Source organism: Schistocerca cancellata, chromosome 6, assembly GCF_023864275.1.
Source record: "Schistocerca cancellata isolate TAMUIC-IGC-003103 chromosome 6, iqSchCanc2.1, whole genome shotgun sequence".
Taxonomy (NCBI): domain Eukaryota; kingdom Metazoa; phylum Arthropoda; class Insecta; order Orthoptera; family Acrididae; genus Schistocerca; species Schistocerca cancellata.
The window spans coordinates 711,713,923-711,726,612 of NC_064631.1; the positions used below are offsets into that span (position 1 = coordinate 711,713,923).

General features: G+C 37.0%; 1 protein-coding gene across 3 annotated transcripts in view; it reads left to right on the forward strand.

The window, feature by feature from the left end:
- The first annotated feature begins 2,641 nt into the window (after nt 1-2,641).
- Nucleotides 2,642-12,690, forward strand: part of LOC126190933 (dTTP/UTP pyrophosphatase) — a 97,813-nt gene continuing 87,764 nt past the window's right edge. Inside the window, exon 1 of one of the 3 annotated variants that reach the window (XM_049931573.1) lies at nt 2,642-2,750. The gene's annotated coding sequence lies outside the window, so the exon portion shown is untranslated. Of the gene's footprint in view, nt 2,751-2,846; nt 3,051-3,191; nt 3,289-12,690 lie in introns of those variants that run through there. The other 2 variants (XM_049931572.1, XM_049931575.1) reach the window with 2 other exon arrangements.

The window sequence follows — 12,690 nt, forward strand, 5'->3', positions numbered from 1 at the left end:
TCTAGCAGTGTCCAGAGAATTCGGCAGGAGATCATCGTCATCCCTACAAGCTGTGTAAGGCACAAGAGATTCTTTCCACTGATTTTCCAATTCAGAACGACTTTGCCATGTGGTTTCTGCAGCAAAGAATGCTAACTCCCGACTTTTCAAACACTTTTCTGTGGGCTTTCACCTGTGAAGGAATCTTCACAGGTCACATCTCCCATGTTTTGCCTCATGAAAATCCCCAAGATTCGGCTGTCCATCATTTTCAGGAACAATTTTCAGTTAATGTTTGGTCTGGAATTATTCACAACCAAGTTGTGAGGCCTTACCTTCTTCCAAACTGTGTAACTGGTCATGTTTACCACATGTTTCTTGAACACATACTTCCCAGTGTCTTGAAGATATCCAGTTTCAAACAAGAAGACGGAAATTCTTCCAGCTTGATGGGGCACCTCCAAATTTCACGAGTGAGAAGATTCTTGGACAGACAATACCCTGAACGCAAGATTAGACGTAATGCAACTGTTCACTCGTCTGCAAGATCCTCAGATAGCACATGACTGTTTTTTTGTCTTTGGAGCCACGTGAAGGTTCTTGTATATCAAATACCTTTGAAATCTGTGGAAGAACTCGTAGTTCGAATTGCTGTTGCTCTAAGAGACATCAGGCATTTAGCCAATGAAACATCATCCTGTATCCACCATTCCCTGATTCAATGGCTTGAGTTATGCCAGTAAGTCAGTGGCGCACACTTTGAGTATTTAATGGAGTAATTACAAGTTACAGCGATATTTCTTCCAGGCATAGTGACTGTGCTTTGGCGTTTTCTAGCACACAAACTACTGAGTCACAGATCCAATCTTTGTATACTTACAACGGTTGCCTATATCCAACCTGTCATCCCACAAAATTTCTGAACGTATTTCTGAAACACTCAGTGTTTATAGTAAGATGGTTCATGATGGGATGGACTCTCCATGTTATGCAGAGAGATTACTGCAAGAGGTTACTGAAGAGACCGTGGTACATGAAGTGTAACATAAAACATAAGTCTCTTCTTATAAATATGATAAATGAAACGTGTTTGGTTGTCAAAAAGTCAATATGTGTGGCCTTCAACAACAAATATAGCAGAATATTATCGCTAGACCTCTCACAAGCAGGCTGATAGTTGTAATGAAGTTAGTGTCCAGCTCTAGAACTTATAGAAGGTACATGAACCGAAACTGAGGACATCAAAGCAAAAGTATAAATGCTCAACTCTGTTTTCAAATGATCTTTTATAAAGGAAAACCAAGGATTACTGCCCCAGTTCGATTCACACCAGTGTTAAGATGAGCACTGTAGGGCATTAGTGGCAGTGGCATTGAGAAACAGCTGAAATCGCTTATATTGAACAAGTCTCCATGTTTATGTATTGAACTGTTTGTCAAACAGATTAATATTTTTCCTAGTGTACATTACATTCTGAAAAATACACTGACAAGGGGCAGACAGAATATGCAGCATTTTAAGTAACGCAACACAATGAGCTCTACTGCTGCTAGTTATCACGATTTGCATAGCGCTTTTCTATACCTTGAACAAATGATGCATAAATGTATCTATTTAATCAAATATCATCTTATTACTGATTCAGAATCTGTTTGAACTACGTGTGATCGGCTCCAATAACAGAGAAAGTTTCTTACATAATTTAAAGTAATCTGTATTATTATGAGAGACAGTATATTCCAAACTAAAGTTGATCTTTAAATTAAAGATCGAAAGTCCGTAATAGGAAATATTTTACAAACTTTAAATTAGGTAGCATCTGTCAAGAACTAACACTTTTCAATTTAGTTAATAGGGATGTTACATGTAAAAAGTGTGGGCCTAATTTAAGAAAATTTTATGCTGGGTGATTCAGCTGCCCCTATCTATGGCTTTTCTGCAACCCACAATGCCTTCAAATGTCATTTGCAAGATTTCCATACTCTCTCGCTTGCTAAGCGCAAACTATTAGCTTTCTCTAGAGACTGTAGTTTCCGTGTTATTCAAGAAAAACGTACAAAAGTGACCTTCAAAACGCGTTTTTCTTGAATAACTCGAAAACCGAGGCCTCCAGCGAGAACGTACCCTGTTACAAAATTTAAGTACCTTACATTTCCCACAGAAAGATCATGTTCATTTTTTCTGTAGGACCAATAGTTGGCGCTTAGCGAGCAAGAGAATATGAAAATATCGAACATGGTTTTTGAAGGCATTGCGTGTTGCATAAAACATATATGCAGCTGAATCACCATGTATGTCTATGTTACTTGTCCCCTGCCATTAATAAAATTTTATTTGAATATTTTTCGTCCTCTAGGTACAGCAGGCTGTTCAAGTAGAAAAAAGAGTTTGGAACTTTTCAACCAATACCAGGCGAGCTGGTAATGGGACAGAAGGAGCCCTACCCAGCGTTTGAGTTACGAGCAAGATAAATCCCCCGACTCAGAACTGGGAGTTGGGGACCATTACTAATTTAATTGTGGAACAAAATGTGTATGTAAAAGTCTATTTGTTTGTAAATATGCAATGTCAGATCTACTATTTGCTCCGTATTTACAGTACAACTGACAAATAAACTATGGTCCTTTAAGAAAAGTATCTCTCACACTATCTCATGTTGAACTATACTATGACCTCTTGGCACCTAGCTGAAAGCTTGGCCATGTAACCATCTCGAAATAAATTATTGTCGATACACCAATCTGCGCAGAACAGCGACGAACAACTTGGAGGTAAGAACTTTGGCCTATACACTTCAACTGATCAAGTCTGTCTCTAAAGTCGATACTGCAAGAAAGAGGATGCCATTCGCGAGAAAATTCATTTTAAGAATCAAGTCCACTACAATTCGTAAAACTATATAAATGAGAATAAAGTTACATTTTGAGTTTCTGTCCTAACGTAATCTGCCATAAAACTTGTTATGCGATTGATGATGAACTATGGCAAATAGGGTTTAATGCCAGAGCGCATGTTGCAAAGTGGCTGTGATAAATCAGGATTCTAAAAGTTCTTGTTCCTATAATTGGAAAGTAAGTCAATGATTAGCACCTTCATTGGTTCTTTCCCTAGCATATGTGTAACTTGATAAATTCCTAGGTAGTATTGAAAATGATTAACAAGTGTTTATGATATTTCTTAGCCTATCAAGCCTAGGTCGTTGTCAGGCGTTGTAGCACGTGCTAGCTGTTGCACATTATGACACGAGACATACATGACAGTAATGCTGTATAATAGCTCATGTGGCATCTCGTATTGTGAATGCCTACGGTGAGTTGTAGCGAAGTTGAAAAATAACGCACAGTAACATTAATAATTGAGTGTAAAGCTGGTGAATAATTACAGCAAACTTTTACTGCTACTATTTCTGTCCAGAAAATCCTGTAATGTCCTGGAAGACATTTCATCTTAAATACACGTAGAATATCACTTTATCAATTCGTATATTCTTTATCCATTTCCATTATAGTTTTCTGACTTCCCATCATGATTTTGCAAATTTTAGTAAAATATTGAAATCCATGAGATTTAACATGTTTCATCATAATATTAATTTTCCTAAAGGATACAAACATCATTTCAGCGACCAGTTTGTAAAATTGCATTTTATTTTCTTGGACAAAGACAAAATGTAGAATTACTTTGCAGATACATCGTTTTCTTATACCCCATGCAGACTATGCAGATTTTTAATAAGTGAAGTGCCTTACTATGTGATCCAGCTGACTTTTTAGTTCAGGTGTATAATAAAAACGGCATGGAGAAAACTGGGTTAAGTGTGGTACACGACCCCCCCCCCCCCACCACCACCACCACTGAAATCTTGGTTGTGGTGACAGATTGCTTTGTAGCAAGCCCAAGGTCTAGGTGAGGTTGAAAGTTGGCAATTTGGTTGAGAGTTGAGGAGGCCAATGAATGTTAAATCCAAATAAAGATTGTGATAAGTAATAAATTGATCACTAGTGAAATGTAATGTTTATGTCTGCACTATACTGAAAAATGCAAGAGTTGCCTATATGTAACTTTCTACAGAAACAAAGTATTCTTGTGAAATTGCTTACAGAAGTACAAATTGGGCTAACGGGCACACAAAATGGCATTTGCAATAGGTATGACTGCATTAGCAAGGCAAGCACATGTTCATGTGGCACATTTAAAGTTCTTTCATTTTCCTGTACCACATGCTGTATAATGCTTGCCTGATGTTTCTGAATATTTTATACTATTTGCTCCACACACCACATTTTTTACCTGGTTTTATTTTAGTCTGGTAATTAACCATCTAAAATGTAGAGGTCTTATTTTGGGATGATGGCATAAATACTGCAGTTTTTATGACTGATAAATATGCAGCTTGCACTGCCTTAGATACCATTTGCAGCACTTGACTTTTTACTACTGTTTTTGCATCATAACAGGGAGATGATCACATTGACAAACTGCACGCAGGGAATAAATTGAGCATGGAATGGGAGATTTAAAATGCAGAGTTGTACAAGATTTGGCATTGGGTCTGTGTCTCTTCTTGAAATGGGGAGAAAAACAATTGTCTTAAGTCTTTAAAGGAACATTCAAAGATTTTAAAAGATTTTATTGTTTGTGATGACGCGAAGATACTATACAAAGGTTCAAATTCAACCATTCAATACACACCCCAAATTATAGATGCACAGGGCTAAAACTGCATGTCACAAAGATATAACATGTGATTATGTACAATTAACACTAGACTTGCTTACCAGCAAGAAACATACATTAATGTCCATACACTTAACTGAAACCTATGTGTAAAATTCCTTGGGGCCCAGCTCGATAACACTAACATGTGGATTAATGTGTAGATAAGTTCCATAAGAATTTTTTGCACTTTTTGAAACTCTTTATGATGTGACTTTAAGACCTGGGTACTAGCTGAGTTTACATACTTTCACTCCATGTTGTTGTGTGGAGTTAACACCTGGAACCATACAGTTCAAATGTTCAATACACATTTAGTATAAGCAAGCAATAAGAACATGGTGCAAAGGAGAAACCATAATTTTTGTAGAAACCTATTTAAGACATTGAGCATTTCTGTATTGAATAACATCAGGGATAGGCTACAACCCTGTCTCACTCCCTTCCTAACCACTGCTTCCCTTTCATGCCCCTCGACTCTTATAACTGCCATCTGGTTTCTGTACAAATTGTAGGGTCGACCGAAGCGTCCGATCCCACCCGTCGGCTTTGACCCGTGACGTAAGGCTGTTGTGGTGTGACGTCAAGACAGCGCGGAATTTAGTTTTTTTTTTTAAAAAATAAAAATAAAAAAAAGTTCTTTATTCAACATCAATATTTAATATTTATACAAAGGAACCCACCACCTTAGTGATTAGTGGGTCATAACTATTCTACAATATTAGATATTCAGCAGCTATTTCTTTTTATTATTATATGGTACTATGTTAATTATTGTAAGCTACAGACAGGATACTACAGGATAATAGGCAGACTACAGCTATTATTCTATTCTAGTTGCTAATTGTTAGTATCTTCCTACTTGTTAATTCCTAACTGCCTGCAGCGTTACAGGAGTGTCAGCATAGATATAAACCTACTGCTTTAGGCCCTGCTCATCGGAATTTAGTTTGCTAGAGTGGCATGTTTGTAGGTGTCGTTTTGATGCGATCGGTGGTGCTCTCTGGTGGTGTTAGGTGATGTTTTTGGTTTAGTTTGCGAGTTTGGCGTCGTGTGTGAATTTTGGTAAATTGCTTTTTTTATGTCTCTGGTAGGTGTGGATATGACTGACAGGGTCAACAGTTTTCGGTTGTCGGCTATGAAGGGGGACAGTGCGTTGTCTCTAATAAAATTTCTTCAACTATTCGGATTTTTGGATGAAGTCGTGAAGTGTTCAATATGTCGTGAATAAATGAGGCTTACTTAAAGTTCCGGCATCTAGGACGAGGGACGGCTGTACGTGAAGTTGTAAGGATAACAGGTCAAGGGAAGTGTTCGATCCCAATGTGTGACTGTGAATGTTGGGAGCTGCTGTTGAGCTATGTAGGTCAAGGGAAGTGTTCTATCCCAATTTATGGAATCGGGAGCTGCTGTTGAGTTATATAGGTCAAGGGAAGTGTCCGATTCCAGATGATGATGTGTTTAGTGATGTTTGGGGAGTTTTGTGATGTCGGTTTTTTCGATGTTTTGCGTGGTTTTGTTTGGGGGTGGGTGTCTAAATTTGTTTATATTTAGTTTGTCCCCACCCAAAAACCCCTATTTCCCGCGCTTGTCCCGTTAGCGTCATTAGGCTTTTTGTGGAACGTGTGTGTGTTTGTTTTTCGATGTATTTTCGTCCTCATAATGTGTACGTAACGACTTTATATGCGCGATATTGGAATCGTAGTTTATGGTCGTTTCCGCCATATTTGTGATGTCATGGGTCAAAACAGACGGCCGGGATCGGACGCTTCCGTATTTCCAAATTGTAAATAGCCTTTCGCTCCCTGTATTTTACCCCTGCCACCTTCAGAATTTGAAAGTGAGTATTCCAGTCAACATTGTCAACAGCTTTCTCTAAGTCTACAAATGCTAGAAACGTAGGTTTGCCTTTCCTTAATCTATTTTCTAAGATAAGTCGTAGGGTCAGTATTGCCTCACATGTTCCAACATTTCTACGGAATCCAAACTGATCTTCCCTGGCTTCCACCAGTTTTTCCATTCGTCTGTAAAGAATTCATGTTAGTATTGTGCAGCCGTGGCTTATTAAACTGATAGTTCGGCAATTTTCACATCTGTCAACACTTGCTTTCTTTGGGATTGGAATTATTATATTCTTCTTGAAGTCTTAGGGTATTTTGCGATTTATTATTATTTTTATTATTGTGTGTGTCTGCACTCTGTTGTATCACACAAAGCTAAAGGGTATCCTCCCTCCCTCCCTCCCTCCCTCCCTCCCTCCCTCCGTTTTCCTGGTCTTGTGATACTTCATTCTCTGGCACTTCCCATTTGCTATTATTTTTCTTTTTTTTTCTGTATAGGTTTGTGCTTCTGTTGAAAATGTTGTTTCATGGACTTTTCTAAATCCTTGTTGATCTGCTGGATCCAGGGTACAGTTTGGAGTTTTTTGATTTATGCAGCAATTTTGTGACTGACCCTTGTTGCTGGGAATCTGTGGATATGCCCTTAAAATATTAATCTTCTTTTTCTGATGTTTGCCATGAGATTTGATAGTTTCTTTTTGGGTTGTAGTCTGTACCCACCTTCTGTTTATTTGGGGCCAAGTATCACAGAAATTTGCATTCTTCTTTTAGGATCTCTTTAGATTATCTTTTCTGTGAAGTGTAAGTGATTTGCTAGCATATGAGATTTTCTTATACTGCATGATTTTTGTGTGGTAGATTTTTACCCTATGCTCTCCTAAAGTTTTGGAGCTGAATTTTCTCTGTCATTTTCCCTTCACCTATAGGTTCAAGGATTTCACCTACATACTTGAGGTATGGAACTCTTCTGATTCGTCCATATTTTTTGATCGGTTTTTAGCAGTGTAAGCCAGCTCTTTTAGTACATACCTTCAGAGCCTGTACCTGTTTAATTGCTGTTGTCTCATTGTCTGCTAGTAATGCCAGATCATCTGTGAAAGTTAGGCAGGAAATTTGGATCTTATTTTTATGTCTTGCTGGTTGTTTGGTTTGCAGTAGTTCCGGCTTTTAAGATCTTTCTTCCACTCTTGGATGACTTTGTCCAAAACCAGGTCAAAGATGATAGGAGTCAGAATGTCACTCTGCTGGAATGGTTTTAACTTCAGTGTGTGTGTGTGTGTGTGTGTGTGTGTGTGTGTGTGTGTGTGTGTTTGATAAAAAGGGATTGATGTAATCATACGCCTTCTTCAGTTCCACAAAGTGACATACGATTGGGCTATACCTGAGCATTTTGTATTTTAATGTTGTTTTTAAATTGAATATTTGTCCTATGCAACTACAGCCAGCACAGTATGCATGAACTCTTTAGAGGGTGAATGCTGACATAATTTTGTATATAACTTGCAGATGGTTATTTAAATCTGTTTTGTTGCTTTTTTATGCCTTTTGTCTACTGTGGCACTGTGGTGCAAGGAGCTGAGCAGTATGACTTTTTTTTTTTTGGGGGGGGGGGGGGGGGGGCACATAAACTATGGTTGTCAAATTGTCTTCAGGATGATTTGATAGGGATGAAACTTCTCGTATCTTAAACGTCATCATTTCTGGTGAACTTACCTTGTTTTTTATCTCTAAGTTTGCATTGCTGTAATCTTTTGCTCCAATATTTCGTCAAATAATGGAATATTTGGGGAAGAAATTATGCATTTAATGTTTGTTGAGGTTCTTCCCAATGTCTTTGATAGCGTCCTTACTGTAGTAGAAGCAACAGTGGTTTGCATTGTCTGAGCAGAGTCCAAAAAAATGTATTAATTTCCTCAGGTGGCAATATCCTGCCAATTTTTTCCTTGATACAGGCAATGTGTCTACCTTCTAAATTAGTATAGTGCATGACCTCTTCTAGCATTGTTTGTGAGATAAAATAGTCCCTACATTCTTACTGACAGATACATGACAGTGGAATTGTCATGATATTGTGGACTCAAAATATTGCTGTGTAGTGGCGGTGTTTTATTCTGCTGAACTCTACCATGAAAAATATGGAAATTGGTACTTATGTTGTTTGTAATGCTAGAAGAGACAGATTCAATATCCTGGAGGCTGTCAGTATTTGAATCACTGCCATCTTACCACTCAAGAAGAACTTCATCTTCAAGACATCGAGGAACTATTGATTCAAAATTGTGATCACTTTGGTTACTTCCGATGATGATCTAGGTGATTTTGTCTCAAATCATACAGATCGAGAGTGAATGTGTCACATCACTATTTTAGAGTTTGCTGAAAAAATATATGTTGAAGTTGCACGTGATACCTCTCGAAACCTACAATATTTTGATTTTCTGATGATTTAGTAAAACACTACACATCTCTCTAAATGAGAGTATTCGTGAACATGTTGTAACAAAAGGAAAATTAAAAAATTGTAATAAAGAAACCAAAAGTTGAAGAGATCTGGATTTATTTTCAATCAATGCCATATTCCCAATACTATGAGACATTATTAATACATTTACACTTCTGAGATCTTCATTTTTATTTTATTTTTTGGAAAAATAAACTGTGAAATATGTAACTTTTTGCGAATTTCTAAATTATGTTTTGAAAATATCTCTATTTTGAGTATTTTGTCTATTTGTGCAGTGTTAGTTGTTTTGAAGATGGTTTCACTAGCGTATGTTATTTCTGGCTGAGTGACTGTTTTGTAGTGTTTTAATTTTGTTGCTATTGACATGATAATATGGAAGAACTGCTAACTGTCAGCTATCACATTACTATTATTAATATTTACATTTTATGGCCTTTATTGGACCATTCTAGCCAACTTTATACAAAGAATTTTTCAGTTTCCTGTCAGCCCAGTACTTCTTCATTCGCTCAGATCTCATCCTTCTTTCTTCATCTGAAATCACCCTTCCTATTGTCTGTTTGTTGATTCTCGTTTGCAGTCTGCGATTTCCTGATTTTGTCAGTTTTGTTTCGTAGGTCTTCCAAGGTAATCTGTAGCTCACCCATATCTTCCTTGATTTCTGTTATCCACTTAATCTTGCACTTACTATTCCACAATTTTTCTATTATTCTCCTGATGATACTGTTCTCTGGTGTTCTGATTAGATTTCTGAAAAATGAAATTCTTTTCATCCTGATTGTAGTCATTACCAGTTCTATTTGCTTGTAGATTCTTTCATTTGTAGCTACTCTCCAGTGTCCATCTTTGTGGTACAATTTGTTGATGCACGTTCTGATAATTCTTCTCTCTATTTTGAGTATTTTGTCTATTTGTGCAGTGTTAGTTGTTTTGAAGATAGTTTCACTAGCGTATGTTGTTTCTGGTTGAGTGACTGTTTTGTAGTGTTTTAATTTTGTTGCTATTGACAGGTTTTTTGTTGTAGGTGTTCTTGGTGATATATTGTGCTCTAGTCAGTGTGTTTATTCTGTTATGCCATGTTGGCTTTTCATTGAGGTTATATGTTATGATTTCTCTCAGATATTTAAATTTATCTACAATTTTGATTTCTTGGTTTCCTATGGCAATTTTGTTTATGAGTGGCGGTTCAGTTAACATGATGACTTTTTTTCAAAGGATATTCCAAGACCAATTTTCTGTGCTGTTTCCTGTAGTGAGATAACTTGTTGATTGGTTTCCTGAATACTGTTGGACAAGACAGCAAGGTCATCAGCAAATCCTAGGCAATTTAAACTTATGTTTAAATTATGTCATACTTATGTTTAAACTTATGTTTAAATTGTCTGGGATTTGTTGATGCCCTTGTTCTCTTGTCCAACGGTATTTAGGAAGCCAAGCAACAAGTTATCTCACCGTAGGAAATAGCACAGAAAATTGGTCTGAAATATCCTTTGTAAAAACATTCGTCATGTTTAAACTGTCAAAATATTTATATATAAAGATGAAAGAATCTGAAACTTTTTGGGTTGTTTGGAAATTTTCTCCAATACCCCCATCCTAAATGTTTTAAAAAATTTGTGGTACATTAGTTGGTCATTGTACTTAGTGAATGCAATCAGACTAGGCAATACTAGTCTGTACAAAATGTGAGAAATTTTTTAGGTAGACCTAGCTCTACTTGTAAGGTCAGAATCTCATGGATGAAATATTTAAATTGACCATTGATTTTAAGTAAATGTCATTCAAAACTGGTATTTCTGAAACAAAATACTTTACAACATTATAAGTGAGGGGGAAAACAATTCATAATTTAATAGAAAGCATTTTATAACAAAAATGAGATACAGAATACTTATACCCATTTTTTTGTGATATTTACAAATTATTATAGTTTCTGTCATGATTTTCCTATTTCATGACTTTCCATGAATTAAATTGCCTACAATGTAACAATCAACACTGCACTGTTGAAAAGAGTTCATTTGTTTTTTTCTAATTGCTTCTCATTGAACTTGTATAGCCGAGCTGAAATTGTAGACAGATGAACATGATCCAACAACAGCAGTACTTGGGAAATGGGGACTGCACACTGATCTTTTGATAATGGCCATTTGAAATCATTAGCAGGACCATGAGGTGTCATAAAGGAGACAATTGTGTCTTGCAGGTAATGAGAGACACTTATTATCTATCCAAGCCATCACTGATTGTCATACATACCATAAATGAAGTAGCTCACTACAAAGTCTTGTAATGTATAGTGTGGTCTCTGCATTTCACACACAGTAACAGGCTGCACCATTCTTGCAATGTATGTGCTGCTCTGGGATGCAAACCAGTAGTGACTTGATTGAATTCCTACCACAGGCTTCACAGCAGAACACTCTTCTCTCTTTATTTAAATGGAATTCCCTTAAGGAGTATTTTCATTTAGAATTAAGTTTCACATTTGTTACTAATGTTGATCTGGTGTCGACAAATCCAGTAGCATCTTGTATAGCAGCTTCATGCTGGAGATTAAATTTTGTTGCAAGATGTTTACAGAGGCCTCCTGCCCTATCTTATGCACTTTTTCCATTACCTATTGCTGAAAATAACCATTTTTTGTCTTAATTCCTGCACTGCGGTGTTGGCAAAGCTCATATAGCTGAAAATGGTTTTTAAAATGAGATGCCGCACCATCAGTCATACACACATGTTTAAGAAATGCCTCTAGATGCTATGTCATCAATTATCATTCTGACAGCGTAGTATGCATGTGTACTGTCATGAACAAGATCATCACTGACAGTAGCAAAACAGTGTGATGTTCCAAGAAAGTGAGTAACACATGTGAATATTAATACCTGTGATATGTGCCTGTGGTAATTTTGAATTTTGTTCTGCATAGCAACAGACCAGTTCTCAACAAAGTTGAAATGAAGAACTAATGTGTCAGTATTCTGGGATGTGGCAGATTTTACTTCTTCTGTGGTCAGGCTTTGAATCCTCTTGATATGATGGTGATATTTCATTCATGAACCAATGCCTAACCTCTGTAACAAAGTTCTCTGGTGTACTATCTTCTTTACCAACCCTCCTCCCTCCTACAATGCATAGGTTACATCATTGGCAGAATCATGAAAGTGTAACGCTTAATCAGTCTTCACTTCAGCACCAGGACACATTGCACACGCCTGCAATCAACATTTACCTTGCGGCTCTTGACGAATACACAAAAGCATCAGGTCCATATCTGTGTACTTCTTTCGTGTGACACTGCTTATGATGAAAAAATACAAGTTTCAAATCAGTGCTGTGAATACATGTGGATACTTCCTTCACTGGCTGGTATTTTACGCATTTTAGTCATAAGGAGTAGAATTTTGTGAGACCAATTTTTAAATTTAGGTTCTCCTTTTCCGTTAGGAGATATGCTTTTCCTATTGATCTTATCATACACTATGTTATCAAAAGTATCCAGACACCTGGCTGAAAATCACTTACAAGTTCGTGGCACCCTCCATCAGTAATGCTGGTAATTCGGTATGGTGTTGGCTCACTTTTAGCCTTGATGACATCTTCCACTCTCGCAGGCATACGTTCAATCAGGTGCTTGTGGAATATCAACCAATTCTTCACGAAGTGCTGCACTGAGGAAAGGTATCGATG